The following is a 16,530-nucleotide window of genomic DNA, read 5'->3' on the forward strand; positions in this document are numbered from 1 at the left end:
CAACCTATTGTAATAATAATAATAACTTTATTCTTCTATACTGCCATAATCTTGCAACTTCTAGGCAGTACACATTGAAGAGAGCTGGACAATCATCGAGTTACAATATTCAGATAGTCAGAGGGATTATAGTGTACAGAATCTTAAAAATTGCAGCGAAATTACAATATACAGTTTGTTAAGAATTTCAGAGGGGACATATTAGAAAAAAGGTCCCGAATTATAAAATACAGTTTGATTAGGAATTCAGAGGGGCATATTGGGAAAGAGAAACGAAAAAAAAGTGTTGGATGGCAGCTGCCTATCTTCTTAGGCACAATTCTACATAAGATAGGCACCTATCTTATATAGTAACATAGTAGATGAGGGCAGATAAAGACCCGAATGGTCCATCCAGTCTGCCCAACCTGATTCAATTTAAATTTTTTCTTCTTAACTATTTCTGGGCAAGAATCCAAAGCCCTACCCGGTACTGTGCTTGGGTTCCAATTGCCGAAATCTCCGTTAAAACCTACTGTAGCCCAACTAATGGAGCCTAACTGCGCCTGATTCCAAAGTAGGCGTGTTTGGGGGGGGGGCGGAGAAGGACTTAGACACCATTAGGTGCAATTCTCTAAAGCAGTGGTATTCAACCCAGTCCTCTGGGACCACCTGGCCAGTCGGGTTTTCAAAGTCTCTGTCATCCATAGTCATTGTGGATATCCTGAAAACCCGACTGGCCAGGTGGTCCCTGAGGACTGGGTTGAATACCACTGCTCTAAAGTACTTAGGCGCCTACATTTTATTTATGATTTATTTAATTCATTCATAAGAACATAAGAAGTTGCCTCCGCTGAGGCAGACCAGAGGTCCATCTCGCCCAGCGGTCCGCTCCCGCGGCGGCCCATCAGGCCTATTGCCTGAGCAGTGGTCCCTGACTATTTCTATAACCTACCTCTACTCCTATCCCTATAACCTACCTCTACTCCTATCTGTACCCCTCAATCCCTTTATCCTCTAGGAACCTATCCAAACCTTCTTTGAAGCCCTGTAACGTGCTCCTGCCTATCACAGCCTCCGGGAGCGCGTTCCATGTATCCACCACCCTCTGGGTGAAAAAGAACTTCCTAGCGTTTGTTCTAAACCTGTCCCCTTTCAATTTCTCTGAGTGCCCCCTTGTACTTGTGGTTCCCCATAATTTGAAAAATCTGTCCCTGTCTACTTTTTCTATGCCCTTCAGGATCTTGAAGGTTTCTATCATGTCTCCTCTAAGTCTCCGCTTCTCCAGGGAGAACAGCCCCAGCTTTTTCAGTCTATCAGTATATGAGAGGTTTTCCAAACCCTTTATTAGCTTAGTTGCTCTTCTCTGGACTCCCTCAAGTACTGCCATGTCCTTCTTGAGGTACGGCGACCAGTACTGGACACAGTATTCCAGATGCGGGCGCACCATTGCATGATACAGTGGCAGGATGACTTCCTTCGTCCTGGTCGTGATACCCTTTTTAATGATACCCAACATTTTGTTTGCTTTCCTTGAGACTGTGGCGCACTGTGCCGACGCCTTCAATGTTGTGTCTACCATCACTCCCATTCATTCATTTTCTATCCTGTCCTCTCCAAAGAACTCAGAATGGGTTACCTGTTAATATAGTTAACAGGTCGCAATTTGTTATAGTTACAGTGCGAGGTTTATCAATGCAAGTTTTTATCCTAACTGGACGTAAACTAGGGATCTAAAACCAATATACAGTTTAAAGGTTAAATTTGTCATGGTGACAGGTCTTAAAACCCTTTCAGGACCAAGGGACATATTTGTCCCATAACTTTAAAATCCTATAAATTTTGATTGGGATAGTCTACAGTTCTAAATTTGATATGTACGGATTCCATATGATACTGCCTTTATGTAAACAAACTGGTTCCGACATTCATTCATTAGCGTCGTTGCCAGATTGACGAGAAGATTCACTTGCCACACTGTCCATAAGCCAGAAGTTTGATTTTTTAAAAAAAAATAATGATATTTCACAAAAAAAATCAATTTTTTGGCATCTGCAAGCCCTTTTTACCATAAAAATGTTGTCAAAACCACAAAAATTGGCCTACGATCCTTATGGTCCTGAAAGGGTTAAGCGCGCGAGACAGACACGCGCCAACAAACGAGCACTGACAATTAAGCACAGGACTTCATCGCGCCAAAGAAAAACTTTCTTTTAAAGAGCTCCGACAGGGTGTGGGGGGGGGGGGAACCCCCCTCTCTACTTAATAGGGATCGCGCTGGTGTTGGGGGGGGAAAACTTAACTTTTTCCCTAAAAAATAGAGAAAAAGTTGAGTTTACAGTATAATGTGGGGTTACAACTCCCCCAAGCCCCCTCCAATGCCAGCACGATCACTATTAAGTAAAGTGGGGGGGGGGGTTACCCCCCACACCCCCCATCAAAGCCCTTTAAAAGAAGGTTTTTCTTCGGCGATAAAGTCCTGCGCTGAATTGTCGGCACTCATTGGTCGGCGCGCATCTGTCTCGCACGCTTAAGACTATGAACCATTTGTCATCGTTACCCTACCAGGATTTCTCCTTCCCCTTCTTCCTGATTTACTTTGTTTCCTCACTCTCACCCCCCACCCCAACATATCACTTCTCCAGAAGCAGCAAGGAAAGTGCAGAGCCTATCTGTAGGTGAGATGGCAGCAATTTAGGCAACGCTTTAAAAACCCTGGCCTACATTATAGGTGCCTAATAGGCCCCTAAGTGTCAGTTAGGCACAATTCTGAAATGGGTGCCTAAGTATGATTGACATGAAAGAGGTGCTTCACTTTCTTTAGGCGACTATCATTTTAGGCACCAAATTACAGAATCTGTCCCTTAATGTACTTCAACTTAGTAAACAAGGCCCATAATTTTCACCTTTAGATATTCACAGAGTGGATTCCAACCATTTAACCTATAAGCATTCTCTTTCACTATCTCAATACTATCCATGCTAGGGCATTCCTATTACTAGAACATTTATGGTGAATATCTTTATTGAAAGTTCACAAAAATTACAAAACAAGTGGTGAGACAGTAAAAATGAGGGAGGTGGTGGAAAAGAAAACAGTGACAGAGTTCAAAAAAGCATGGGACAGAGGATCTCTAATCAGAAAATAATGGGTATATATTGACAAACTCAGGCCAGTACTTGGCAGACTTTCACGGTCTGTGTCCCATATATAGCCATTCAGTTGAGCATGGGCTGGGGAGGGCTTCGATGGCTGGAATGATTTAAATGGGCTGGAGTGAGCTTTGACGGAGATGGAACCTAAGCACAGTACCAGGCACAGCTCTGGGTTTTTGGCCCAGAAATATATAAGAAAAAGGACAATTTAAGTTCATTAATCTATACAGTAGATGGAACCTAAGCACACTACTGGGCAGGGCTCGGGTTTCTGGCCCAGTAATATCTAAGAAAAAGGACCATTTAAACTAAATTAATTTATGGAGCTTGTATGATTGGGCAGACTGGATGGACCACTTGGGTCTTTATCTGCCGTCATTTACTATGTATGTTTGCTATAGAGCAGGGGTCTCAAAGTCCCTCCTTGAAGGCTGCAATCCAGTCGGGTTTACAGGATTTCCCCAATGAATATGCACGAGATCTATGTGCATGCACTGCTTTCAATGCATATTCATTGGGGGAATCCTGAAAACCCGACTGGATTGCGGCCCTCAAGGAGGGACTTTGAGATCCCTGCTATAGAGCGTGTACAGTTGAGCAGACTGGACGGACCATTTGGGTCTTTATCTGCCGTCATTTATTATGTTACTATGTTAAAAATAGCAAAAAAAAAAAAATACTAAAGCATCAGAAGTTCCAATGTTCCAATCTCATCCCAAATTCCACCCCAAGCCTATTAACCCTTCCCATCACACAACATTACTAGAACATTTAACACTGAACATTTTTATGTGGGTCGTAGCATGATCCCATCAAAAGAAATCCACAGCAATATTAGCCAAACTCCTATTAAGAAACGAGTGAAAACAAGAAAACTGACAAAGATACATTCCCTGTTTCTTCCTAAGCTAACAGTCAGTAGAACCCAAAAGGATAGACATTACAATAGTTTAAACTCAAGCAGATTTTATTTATGAATTAAATAGCACGCAACACAGTATGAAGAGAACTTCTAGTCTGGGTTGAATGCTACAAATGTCTAGATCGTTACACTGGCCATCAGAGAAGTCCGTGCTATGTTGCCCAACTAGCAGTCAAGAACTAGATACTACCTTTTTTTGCAAGTTGCAAAGATACAAAAGTATCCTCAACAGGTACCACATTTACCTGGTTTCATGTTTTTCCGCAGAATCCATTTGCTTGGTAGCTAAAGTTTCCTTCTTCATGTTGTCAGCATTAAGAGACATACTTCTAATTTCTCCCCAGTTCACTGATTTATCCAAGTTTAGTCCTGTATCAGCTACTTAGCTGATGTCAAGACAACAGTGCTAACTGCACAATCTGTGGAAAAATAAGGGGTAAAGGGGCAGCAAAGACAGTCTATGACTCTACGGCTTCACCAAACCCATTTTTTCTGCATGCTTTAGTTGCACTGAATTCTGAACAGTTAAAAAAGTTGGGGTTTTTTTTAAACTTGATTTTCCCATTTTCATCACGCATGTAAAGAATTTCAATGAGATGGAATGATTTTTTCATATGCAAATTGTTTTACTTCATTGTACTAATTAGCCAATCAGGTCACAGTGTGCTGCAGTTGGAGGCCCTCTGAATGCCTTCACGCTTGTTTCACAGGCCTTCTCTAAGACACTCATTGTCCGTACATAAAATGAAGCATAATGAAATTAGGATATGACTCAGATTTCTAGCAGCTAGTGTGCATCTGCCAGCCATTATGTTCCCAATTCAAATGTGACTTTGCTGTTCTTTGCCAAAATCCCAATTATAAGCTTAAGTGCTGGAAAGTAAGGATAGTAGCATGGAACTGCTGGCTTGTATTATGCATGGGACACAATACAAGCCCTAACCCTGTTCTAAAAACTGGGGCATTATACAATTAAGCTGTATCTTGTAGGTACAGGGAAATATCCTATTTGAATAAGAACAGAACCAGGCCAAGGGAATTTAATATCCTAGGCAAACCTTCTACTGTGTGCACCCTCTCACTCTGTACTAGGGACAACTCAAGGCCCTCAAGGCTCAAGGTCAATCATCTTCCCATTTCCAATCCCTCCATAGTCCAGATTCCCTATTGTTCTGTAGTCCAGCATCTCATCTTCCCTTGCCTTTCTTTCTCTATCACCTTCATTTCCTCAGCTGTTCTGGCCCAAGGATATCTCATGCCCCATGTCAGCCTTTAACCCTGTGCCCCTTCCCTCCCCCCCCCCCCAAGATGTCCAGCATCTCCCTTTCTCCCTACCCCTCAAGTAGCCAGTATCTCATCTCCTCTACTCTCAACCCACCTCAGGTGCCAATATCTCATTTCTCTTACCCCTACCCCATGTCCACCATCTTTCCCCTCTTCCCTTCCCCCCTTCTGGGACTTCTGCTTCTGCTGCTGCCCTACCTCTTGGGACCAATGCAATGACTGCTTTTTTACTTTTGGCAAAAAAAACCAAAATTGCCACTGAAACTGTCTGAGAGCCTTTGGCCAAAACCAAAACTCATCACCAAATTTCCAATGAAAGCCGAAACAAAAGACTCAAGTTGATTGCATAAATGTGAACCAATGAGGAGGGTACTAGGGATTGTCAGAGCTTGTAGAAAGCATCCATCTGCTAAACTCACAGTATCCAAGCTAGAATATAATTTAAATAATGAAACAACATATTGTACCTCCAAGCAAAATAGCCTCCATGTACATGGACTGCAGTTAATGAAAACTGAAATTAAAAGCCCTAGTATTTTTACAGTGGCTGAATTTGGGCCAGACTCAGAATGAAAGCTGATCTCATAATTCTTCAAGCGAAAACCAAGAAGAATGACCCCAAAGAATCCACAGAGAAAAAAGTCAAGAAGAAACCAAAGGCCACTCTGTGGAGTGATGATGTTCCTTGATTGGACTTTATTTGTAAATGTCAAAGTTCCAAAGGTACACTAAAATCATCCACATAAAATAAAATCATCCACATAAAAAGGTAATCCACATGAGAACCTTAAAGAACCTAGTCCGCTAGGGACGCAGGACCAATACGGTCCGTGTTTCGACAAAAAGTCTTCTTCAGGGGTCCCTAAGGGTCCTATAATGAAGATTCTCCATGTATTCACCATTATAGGACCATTTTACTAAGGCACGTTAACTGATTTAGGGCTAGATTCACAGACCAAACCGATCGCATACCGATCCGCACATGCAAATGAGGGGAACGGCATGCAAAGTAGGCAGGGATTTAATTCACTAACTGAAACCCCGCAACACCGACTGGGCTGGCTGATCACAAACAAGTGACTGCTGAGGACAAGTCGCTCAAGCCCTTTCGGACTGCCCTGCCTTCTGCCGCCTTGTTTTCTGCCCTTTCAGCCCCGGATCTCCTGCCTGCCCCGATCGCCTCCCTGCCCCAACTCTCCCACCCTTCCTCACAGTGCAAGCCCATGGTTTTAACCCACGGGCTTAGGCGGGTTAAAACCACGTGCACCCAAAAAGTTTAAAAAAGAAAAAAAAAATCTGACGGATCCGGAGATCCAGCGCATGTGCTGGGATCGCTATAGAGCGATCCAGGCAGGCAGTTGAGGGCGTGATTCCGATCGCCCTCATTTGCATGAAGGCGATGCGTGAATCAGCCCCCCGGACACGGATCAGATCGGATCCCTCACGGATCAGATCCAATCCGTGCCCTTAGTGAATCTTGCCCTTAGTTCACGCTAAAGATTAGCATATTCTATAGGCCCCTTAACATTTAGTGCATGCTAATCTTTAGCATGTGCTAAATGGATTAGTGTGTGCTAAATGAATTAGTGTGTGCTAAATGGATTAGTGTGTGCTAAATGAATTAGTGTGTGCTAAATGGATTAATGTGTGCTAAGACAGTTAGCGTGTGCTAAATGAACTAGTGTGTGCTAAATGGATTAGTGTGTGCTAAATGAATTAGTGTGTGCTAAATGGATTAATGTGTGCTAAGACAGTTAGCGTGTGCTAAATGGATTAGTGTGTGCTAAGACAGTTAGCATGTGCTAAATGGATTAGTGTGTGCTAAATGAATTAGTGTGTGCTAAATGGATTAGTGTGTGCTAAATGAATTAGTGTGTGCTAAATGGATTAATGTGTGCTAAGACAGTTAGCGTGTGCTAAATGGATTAGTGTGTGCTAAATCAGTTAGCGCGTGCTAAATGGATTAGTGTGTGCTAAGACAGTTAGCGTGCGCTAAATGGATTAGTGTGTGCTAAATGAATTAGTGTGTGCTAAATGGATTAGTGTGTGCTAAGACAGTTAGCGTGTGCTAAATGGATTAGTGTGTGCTAAATGAATTAGTGTGTGCTAAATGGATTAGTGTGTGCTAAGACAGTTAGCATGTGCTAAATGGATTAGTGTGTGCTAAATGGATTAGTGTGTGCTAAATGGATTAGTGTGTGCTAAATGAACTAGTGTGTGCTAAATGGATTAGTGTGTGCTAAATGAATTAGTGTGTGCTAAATGGATTAATGTGTGCTAAGACAGTTAGCGTGTGCTAAATGGATTAGTGTGTGCTAAATCAGTTAGCGCGTGCTAAATGGATTAGTGTGTGCTAAGACAGTCAGCGTGTGCTAAATGGATTAGTGTGTGCTAAATGAATTAGTGTGTGCTAAATGGATTAATGTGTGCTAAGACAGTTAGCGTGTGCTAAATGGATTAGTGTGTGCTAAATCAGTTAGCGCGTGCTAAATGGATTAGTGTGTGCTAAGACAGTTAGCGTGTGCTAAATGGATTAGTGTGTGCTAAATGAATTAGTGTGTGCTAAATGGATTAGTGTGTGCTAAGACAGTTAGCGTGTGCTAAATGGATTAGTGTGTGCTAAATGAATTAGTGTGTGCTAAATGGATCAGTGTGTGCTAAGACAGTTAGCATGTGCTAAATGGATTAGTGTGTGCTAAATGGATCAGTGTGTGCTAAGACAGTTAGCATGTGCTAAATGGATTAGTGTGTGCTAAATGAACTAGTGTGTGCTAAATGGATTAGTGTGTGCTAAATGAATTAGTGTGTGCTAAATGGATTAATGTGTGCTAAGACAGTTAGCGTGTGCTAAATGGATTAGTGTGTGCTAAGACAGTTAGCGTGTGCTAAATGGATTAGTGTGTGCTAAATGAATTAGTGTGTGCTAAATGGATTAGTGTGTGCTAAGACAGTTAGCGTGTGCTAAATGGATTAGTGTGTGCTAAATGGATCAGTGTGTGCTAAGACAGTTAGCATGTGCTAAATGGATTAGTGTGTGCTAAATGAATTAGTGTGTGCTAAATGGATCAGTGTGTGCTAAGACAGTTAGCATGTGCTAAATGAACTAGTGTGTGCTAAATGGATTAGTGTGTGCTAAATGAATTAGTGTGTGCTAAATGGATTAGTGTGTGCTAAGACAGTTAGCGTGTGCTAAATGGATTAGTGTGTGCTAAATGAATTAGTGTGTGCTAAATGGATCAGTGTGTGCTAAGACAGTTAGCATGTGCTAAATGGATTAGTGTGTGCTAAATGGATCAGTGTGTGCTAAGACAGTTAGCATGTGCTAAATGGATTAGTGTGTGCTAAATGAACTAGTGTGTGCTAAATGGATTAGTGTGTGCTAAATGAATTAGTGTGTGCTAAATGGATTAATGTGTGCTAAGACAGTTAGCGTGTGCTAAATGGATTAGTGTGTGCTAAGACAGTTAGCGTGTGCTAAATGGATTAGTGTGTGCTAAATGAATTAGTGTGTGCTAAATGGATTAGTGTGTGCTAAGACAGTTAGCGTGTGCTAAATGGATTAGTGTGTGCTAAATGAATTAGTGTGTGCTAAATGGATTAGTGTGTGCATCCACACATGCTCAGAGGCCCTCCAGATGCAGCCAGAGCTTTTCACAACCTGGACAAAGTGCTAGGTTTTAGAAAGTCTTTCCGGTCACCCAGACAGTCCTCTAAAAAGAGGACATGTCTGGGTTTTTCCAAACATCTGGTAACCCTAGGTTACATATTCAAAGCCGTTTACATATACGAGAGGTATTTATTTTGTACCCAGGGGAATGGAGGAAGAAAAAACTCTTAATAGATTTAAAGAAATGCTAAAATATTGACTATACAAAGAGGCTTTCAAAACTTGAATTTTACAAGGCTCTCCCACGCTCAAGGAAATAAATAAGGAAACCTTTTACCTCTCCTTTTTTGTGTTTCTTTCCTATATGCATTGTACTCCTACATGTAAGCACACACATTTACTGTGAAAGCCCATGAGTTTGTTCTTAAAGGCATTGTAATAAACTATAAATTGTGTGTACTTTTCACCATTATTCATATCAAGGGCAACCTATCTCTAGGTAAATAAGAATTTGTCTTTTATGCATTGATTGCTAGAGAGTTGGATTGTATTGCAAAAATTACAAACCTTTAAAAGAATCAATATGCTGACTGTAGTCTACTGTTTTTGGTTAGAGTTGATACCAAGGTGGAGCATGCTCAATGTGTTTCCTCCAGCTAGTCCCAGATGTTGGGAAGCGACAATGAGAGTCATGTATTGTATATTCTGATATACAGTTTGACACAATTCTAGTTTAGGCTCCTCCTACTGAACTGATATCATCAGTGAGGTAGTTAATGAGTCACCTGATTTAAACAGAACAAAAAATGCCGCAGCCATCTTTGCATAGAAGAACACACGTCGGGATGCTGTGGAGCAAAACAAAAGGGGTAATTATACGTCTAAAACTAGAACTGCTATGATATTTAGGGATTAGTTTAAAGTTTTAGATCAATGAAACGGATGTATTTACCAGCTCTTGCCTCTTATTTGCAGGGGACCCGTTCTTGAAAAAGCCTTCGGGCAAAACTTGTTGAACCTTAAGGTCCTTTCCGAGGTTCAAAAAAAGAATGAAGAAATAGCTAAAGCTAAGTACAAAAGTTTTAAAGTTGTATAAGAAAAGTTTATCGATTTGCACAAAACATAGAATATAGAGCACAAGCACTATAAAAAAAATTAAGGTCTGATGATGAATAAAAGCCAGAAAGAGAAACAAGCCTTCAAATAATTTGGCTGGTGGTTGGCTGGAACTGAAGACCATAGAGGTACTTAGAAATATATTATCTGAAGAAAAAAAGCTTGATTAAAGTAGGCACTTTGAAGTTTATTATATGCCGTTGTGGATTGATGGTGTACAATTCTAGTAAGAGCTCATTTGGAAAAAAAAAAAGGAGAAAAGGTGCTTATGCGACTTTTCCATGAAGAGCCATTTTTGTTCTTTGTACTTAGGAAATTATTATCTTTATTTGCAGTGACTATCTTTCTGTTTTGGGTTAATTAAACCCTGAATGATGAAACACATTTGTATTAAAATTTGCTAAATGTCCTTGATGGCTTGTGATTAGTTCTAAGTGTTAGACTTAGACTTGCAGATTTCCCGCAGTAATTTCTGAACCGAGGCAGCCCAAAAAAGCATGGCCACAGATATAGGAGCCAGCTTTGTGGGTGCTGTGGATGCTTGAGCACCCCCAATATTGAGCAAATCCATTAACTCTGACCAGATTGGGGTAATTTCTATTGGGTTTAGCACCCCCAATCATTTTGAAAAGTTACCTCCTATGGTCACAGTTATAAATGGCTGAAATCAATTACAGTACATTTAATTTAAGTTGATTATAAATATTCTGCATTTTTCTAATGCTTCATAAGGACAAAGCAAATCACTGCATTCTTAATGATTAAAACAACACAATCTATTATAATAAAATGCTAAGCGCTTATGCACACTCTTACCGGCGTGATCCGTAGGTCCGTGGCCGGCAGGAGTGCGCATGCGCGAGTCCCCAGGACAGTCTCTTCTGCACCAGTGCTGTGCCAATTGTGGGGTTTAAAAGCTGCGGCGTCACCTCCTCTCACGAGCCGCACCAGCATCAGAGAAGGGTTCCACGCTGGCGGGGATCGTGAGATGAGCCGCTGTGGTACCTGTAAACTTAAAAAAAAACCTTCGGAATGAAGTAAGGGTAGGGGGGGCCGATAACAAAGAGGACTTCAGCTGTGAATCACTACAGCACCTATAAACTTAAAAAAAAAACCCCATAAACAGCACGAGCAGACAAGACCGCGGGAAGGGAAGGGAAAGGGGGGCCGACAAAGAAGAGGACTCCAGCCAGAGCCACGAGGGAGACGCTGGGCCTGCCTGCCTGCCTGCGGGGAACACTATAAGGGAAGGGGGAGCATGGAGCAGGCTAGACCACGGGAAGGGAAGGGGGAGGAGCTGAATAGAGCAGCCCTATAGCAGCAGGCCAGAACATGGGGGAGGGGCCAAACAGAGCAGGCCAGATCGCAGAAAGAGAAGGGAAGGGAGTGGGGGAAATGCTGCTACTGCTGCACAGGGACCTGGAGGGGAAGGCAAATACTTCTGCTGCTGCACAGGGAAGTGGGGGGGGGAGGGAAATGCTGTTGCTGTTCCACAGGGAAGTGGGGTGGAAATGCTGCTGCACAGGGAAATGGAGGGAAAGAATGACAGACAGACAGCGGGAGGGAGGGAGACAGACAGAAAGGAAGAAAGACACAGGGAGAGGGACAGAAAGACAGACAGAGAAAGGGGGCCAAGGAGAGAGTGAGAGAGACAGTGGGAGGGAAAGAGACAGAAAGAAAGAAAGACAGACAGACATATATTCTAGCACCTGTTAATGTAACGGGCTTAAAGACTAGTGTAGTATAATTAGCATCATCATACCTCTCATTAAAACATTTAAGATCGGGGCTTTTTTATCAGGAGGTACTTTGAATAGTGAGTACTGGCACCTTGTCCATTGCCTTCTAAAACTGACCCATGGTCTCCAACTACATCAGGTGTATACCTGACTGGGCCTCCGCGTGTGCGGATCGCCGGACTCGATGGACCATGGGTCTGATCCGGAGATGGCAGTTCTTATGTTCTTATGTTCTTAAAGTCCAGATTCCTAATACCAATTCTGCCTTTTCACAGATTTTGTGGTATGTTGCAAGGGGCCTGGTTATTATGAGGCAGGTCCCTCAATGATCACCCCACCCCTGAAAGATGGCACCTTTTTTGCTAGAAAAAAAATGCACTGGTTAAGTTTAAATTTAAAAAATTCTATTAGCAGAAATGACAATATAGTTTTAGGGCTAGATTCACTAAACCTTCTGATCTTGTGCCAATGATCGCAAAACCATAGCCAAGCTGCTAAAAATTTTGAGACAGATGAAAGCCAGGCATGAAAGAAGATGCAAATTTAAAAAAAGGCCAAATATGATTGAATTAAATGTTCATTTAAAAAGCTCATGACACAGTTTTTAATGCAAATCTTATCCCACTTGACAATGACTAATTACAAATTCAGACATAAACATAAGGCAGGTGTCTGAATTATGCTCTGTAGTGAAAATCTCTTTATGAGGGCTGTTCAAAAAGTATCAGGCCTTAATTGTTCTTGTGTAAACAAATAAAGCTAGGGAGGTGTGGTTTGGTGCACGTATGTAGGCGACCCTAATGCGCATGCTTGAATTTTTTTCCCGCCTACAGAAGCTGTCAGTCGTCGGCAGACCGCCGATGGGTGAGGAAGTGTAAGTGAGCGCCGTCCAATTTTCTTTTTTGACAAAATGACAGAAAAAGTTGAACAACGCTCCTGCATTAAATTTTGTGTAAAGCTTGGCGATTCCAAAATGGAAACGATCCACAAGATTCAACAGGCTTTTGGGGACGAAGCAACGGGTACCATACAGATAAAGGAGTGGTACAACTGCTTCAGAGATGGCCGCACATCAGTGGAGAGTGGTAGGCTCTCAACATCCAGAAGTGAGATTTGTCATTGACCGAGTGAGGACCCTGGTGATATAGGATCGTCGAATCATGATCAGAGAACTTGTAGACGAGGCGAGCATCAGCGTTGGATCCGTTCATTCCATTTTGAATGATTTGGGGTTCAGGAGAATTTCAGCAAAGTTCGTGCCAAAGCTGTTAACAATCAAGCAGAAGCAACTCCGTTTGGAGATCGTACAGGACATGCTGGACACTGTGAACAGTGATCCCAACTTCCTCAGCACAGTGATCACTGGCAATGAGTCCTGAGTTTATGGGTACGGCCCTGAAAGGGACCAGATTTCAGTCAAGAGAACACATTATGCAGAATGCGACGGACCAGTTGTGAGCAATCTCAAAAGAGGCGTTCCAGCGCTGCTTCCGACAGTGGCAGAACCGTTGGAAGAAGTGTGTGGCAGCCCAAGGGGACTACTTTGAACGAGATTAGTATTAGATTGTTGTATCTTAATACGTGTATTTTTTATGAATACTTTTTGAACAGCCCTCGTATGCCACAGTGAATGTTTCACAGCTTATGATTCCAATTTCTCACGTCTCTTCAATGGACTAAACTACTACTGAAGTCATTTTTCAAAACTGTTTAAAACCTTTGGGTTTTCTGCAGCATCTGCAAAAGGACAGAGAGATAAAGGAATAACATAAACAGATAAATTCTGCAGTAGTTAATGCTCTGTGTAAGGCATCTCGGAACTGGAGATCATATTAATGCAGAAAACTTAATAAAAATATATCTATAATCTTAAATAGTAGTAAGAAAAGGAATTACATAGAAGATTTGATTTTGTTTTTCACATGTAAAAATATATAACCGTGATCCTGACTTTTGCAAATGGACTTATTTAAACCAGCATTCAATTTACGTTCTTTGTTTAGTAAAGGTCTTAATTAGAGAATGACATGGTGACAAAATTCATCACCGTTCCCGTCCCCGCGGATAACCGTGGGAAATAATCCCATGTCATTTTCTAGTGTCTATTTCAGCATTCTTCAAAGCAAAGCTTGCGGGTCAGTGGTTGTGGCCATTCATACTCTGATTCTTATGTGAGCCAAGGATAATGAAGCCATTGTGACATCACTGATGTGATTGGCTCTTAGGCACTGGTGGAATGAGGCATTATGACATCACAATATCTGCTCTGGATACCAGAGACTGTCATTCTGTAGTGTCTATCTCAACCTCAGTCCTTCTACACCAGCATTCTTCAAAGCAAAGCTTGTGGGTCAGTGGTTGTGGCCATTCATACTCTGATTCTTCCCTCTCTCCTTAAAGAATGACATGAAGATGGTTTACCGCGGTTATCCGTGGGGACGGGAACGGTGATGAATTTTGTCACCGTGTCATTCTCTAGTCTTAATGCCTTGATCATGCAATTTGATATGAGTTCTGCATTTGATTTAATGGACCATGGGAAATTGCTACAATGTTTGGATGCTATTGGTATTAGAGGAGAGGTGTTAGAATGGTTTTGGGGTTTTCTCATGTCTCGCACCTATCAAGTTCATTTCAATAATGATCTTTCAGGTATTTGGAATAATTTGTCTGGCGTTCTGCAAGGTTCACCATTGTCCCCATTGCTCTTTAATGTTTATATGTCATCATTAGGTTTGCAGTTGTCACAGCTGGGGATAAAGCTGTTTAGTTATGCAGATGATTTTACGATCATTATTCCGTTTGCTATTTCTCTTTCTGAAGTTATTCCTAAAGCAAAAGAAGTATTAGGTCTAATGGAGCAATGGATGACTGAATTTAGACTGAAGCTTAACTCAGAAAAAAATGAAGATTTTTGTAGCTTCACCGCGCCCGTGTGATACTAAAACATCATTGTGTATAAATAAATTCAGCTATCCTATTCAATCTGCCATTAAGGTTTTGGGAATAATACTGGATCAGGGCTTGATTTTGAAGAACCAAGTGGACTCTTTGGTCAGAAAGGCTTTCTTTACTCTTTGGAAGCTTCGGTCCATTAGGGCGTATTCTGATGTTTCATCATTTAGAGTTTTGGTACAGTCTCTTATACTAAGCCAGCTTGATTACTGCAATATTGCCTATTTGGCAATTTCCCAGAAGAATATGCAACGATTGCGAATAGTACAAAATGCGGCAGTAAGGCTGATTTTTAGGTTGAAGAAATATGATCACGTAACACCCTTTTATCGAGTACTGCATTGGCTGCCAATGGACACACGGGTGAAGTTTAAGTTTGGTTGCTTCTGTTTTAAGGCTTTGTTTAGTTTAGCTCCCAAATATATAATTGAGTTTTTCTCTTTTGCAACTAATAGACATAAGATAAACTCACATCAGAATTGTGTTTTTCCGCCTGTTAGAGCAGGGGTAGGGAACTCCGGTCCTCGAGAGCCGTATTCCAGTCAGGTTTTCAGGATTTCCCCAATGAATATGCATTGAAAGAGGTGCATGCAAATAGATCTCATGCATATTCATTGGGGAAATCCTGAAAACCCGACTGGAATACAGCTCTCGAGGACCGGAGTTCCCTACCCCTGTGTTAGAGGATGTAAACTTAAAAAACATCATCAAAATCTTTTTTCATATCAAGCAAGTTATGGGGTAAGGATTTAGAACAATTGCTTTTGCTTACTGACACTTATGGGGAATTTAGGAGACATCTAAAAACGTATCTGTTTTCAAAGTATTTAGGCAGCTAATTTGTAAAAATTTTATTATGCACTATTTTGATCATTTTAGTTTCTCTAATTATTGGCTTTTAACTCTTTTTAGTTCTATTCAACTTCTTTTATTGTTTGGTTTGGTTTTTTTTTAACTATTGTAAACCACATAAAACTTTACAGCCTTCAAGTATATAAACTGATTATTATTATTATTCAGTGGAAAATAGCACAAAAACTAGCATTTGGGCATTTTGGAATGCCTTTGGCCCCCTTTTACAAAAAGCCGATTACTGTGGCTTTGTAATTGGGATTAATGGGCTTAAGTGCTGTTGACATGCGGTAACCGTTAGTAAAAGAAGGGTTTTATGTTTTATGCTATTTTCCTCAAGAAGTCCACTTTTATGAAGTCTGTGCAATTCAGTACATCAGCTTTACTGAGATATATATGTTGGACAGAGAGGGAACATGACCTTCCCCCACCCAGCCCCACACACAAACTGCTGAATAAATACTTCTGTTCAGTATTCATTGGTTTGAAGATGGACTACCAATTGGGTCAACTTTGATCTTTCCCCCACACGAACCCTATTGAGAATTTGTGTGTAAGTCGTTTTGAATATATTTACATAAGGCAGCTCATCCTCATTATTCCCATTTTGCATATTCCCTCATTCCAGATGGCGTACTTGGATGGAACATGCTCTAGCCAGCCAGGAGGGAAGTCTCCTGCGAGACATCCTCAGCACTATTCCTTTGCCTGCCAAAGGTCACAGAAGTGACTGCAGCCACCTTCCTTCTCCCCCCCTAGCTGCCTCTTTCACACAAGAGTCTGCAGCCTGAACCAAAAAGCCACCCAAGATGACATTATTTGTATTTACCAAACTCACGGAATATTTTCTGACAGAAATTTGGCAGAATTGAATACATCGCGGTTTATACGATTATGAAGTGCTTTAAAGGGGGGGGAAG

Source organism: Geotrypetes seraphini, chromosome 14 (assembly GCF_902459505.1).
Source record: "Geotrypetes seraphini chromosome 14, aGeoSer1.1, whole genome shotgun sequence".
NCBI classification, from domain to species: domain Eukaryota; kingdom Metazoa; phylum Chordata; class Amphibia; order Gymnophiona; family Dermophiidae; genus Geotrypetes; species Geotrypetes seraphini.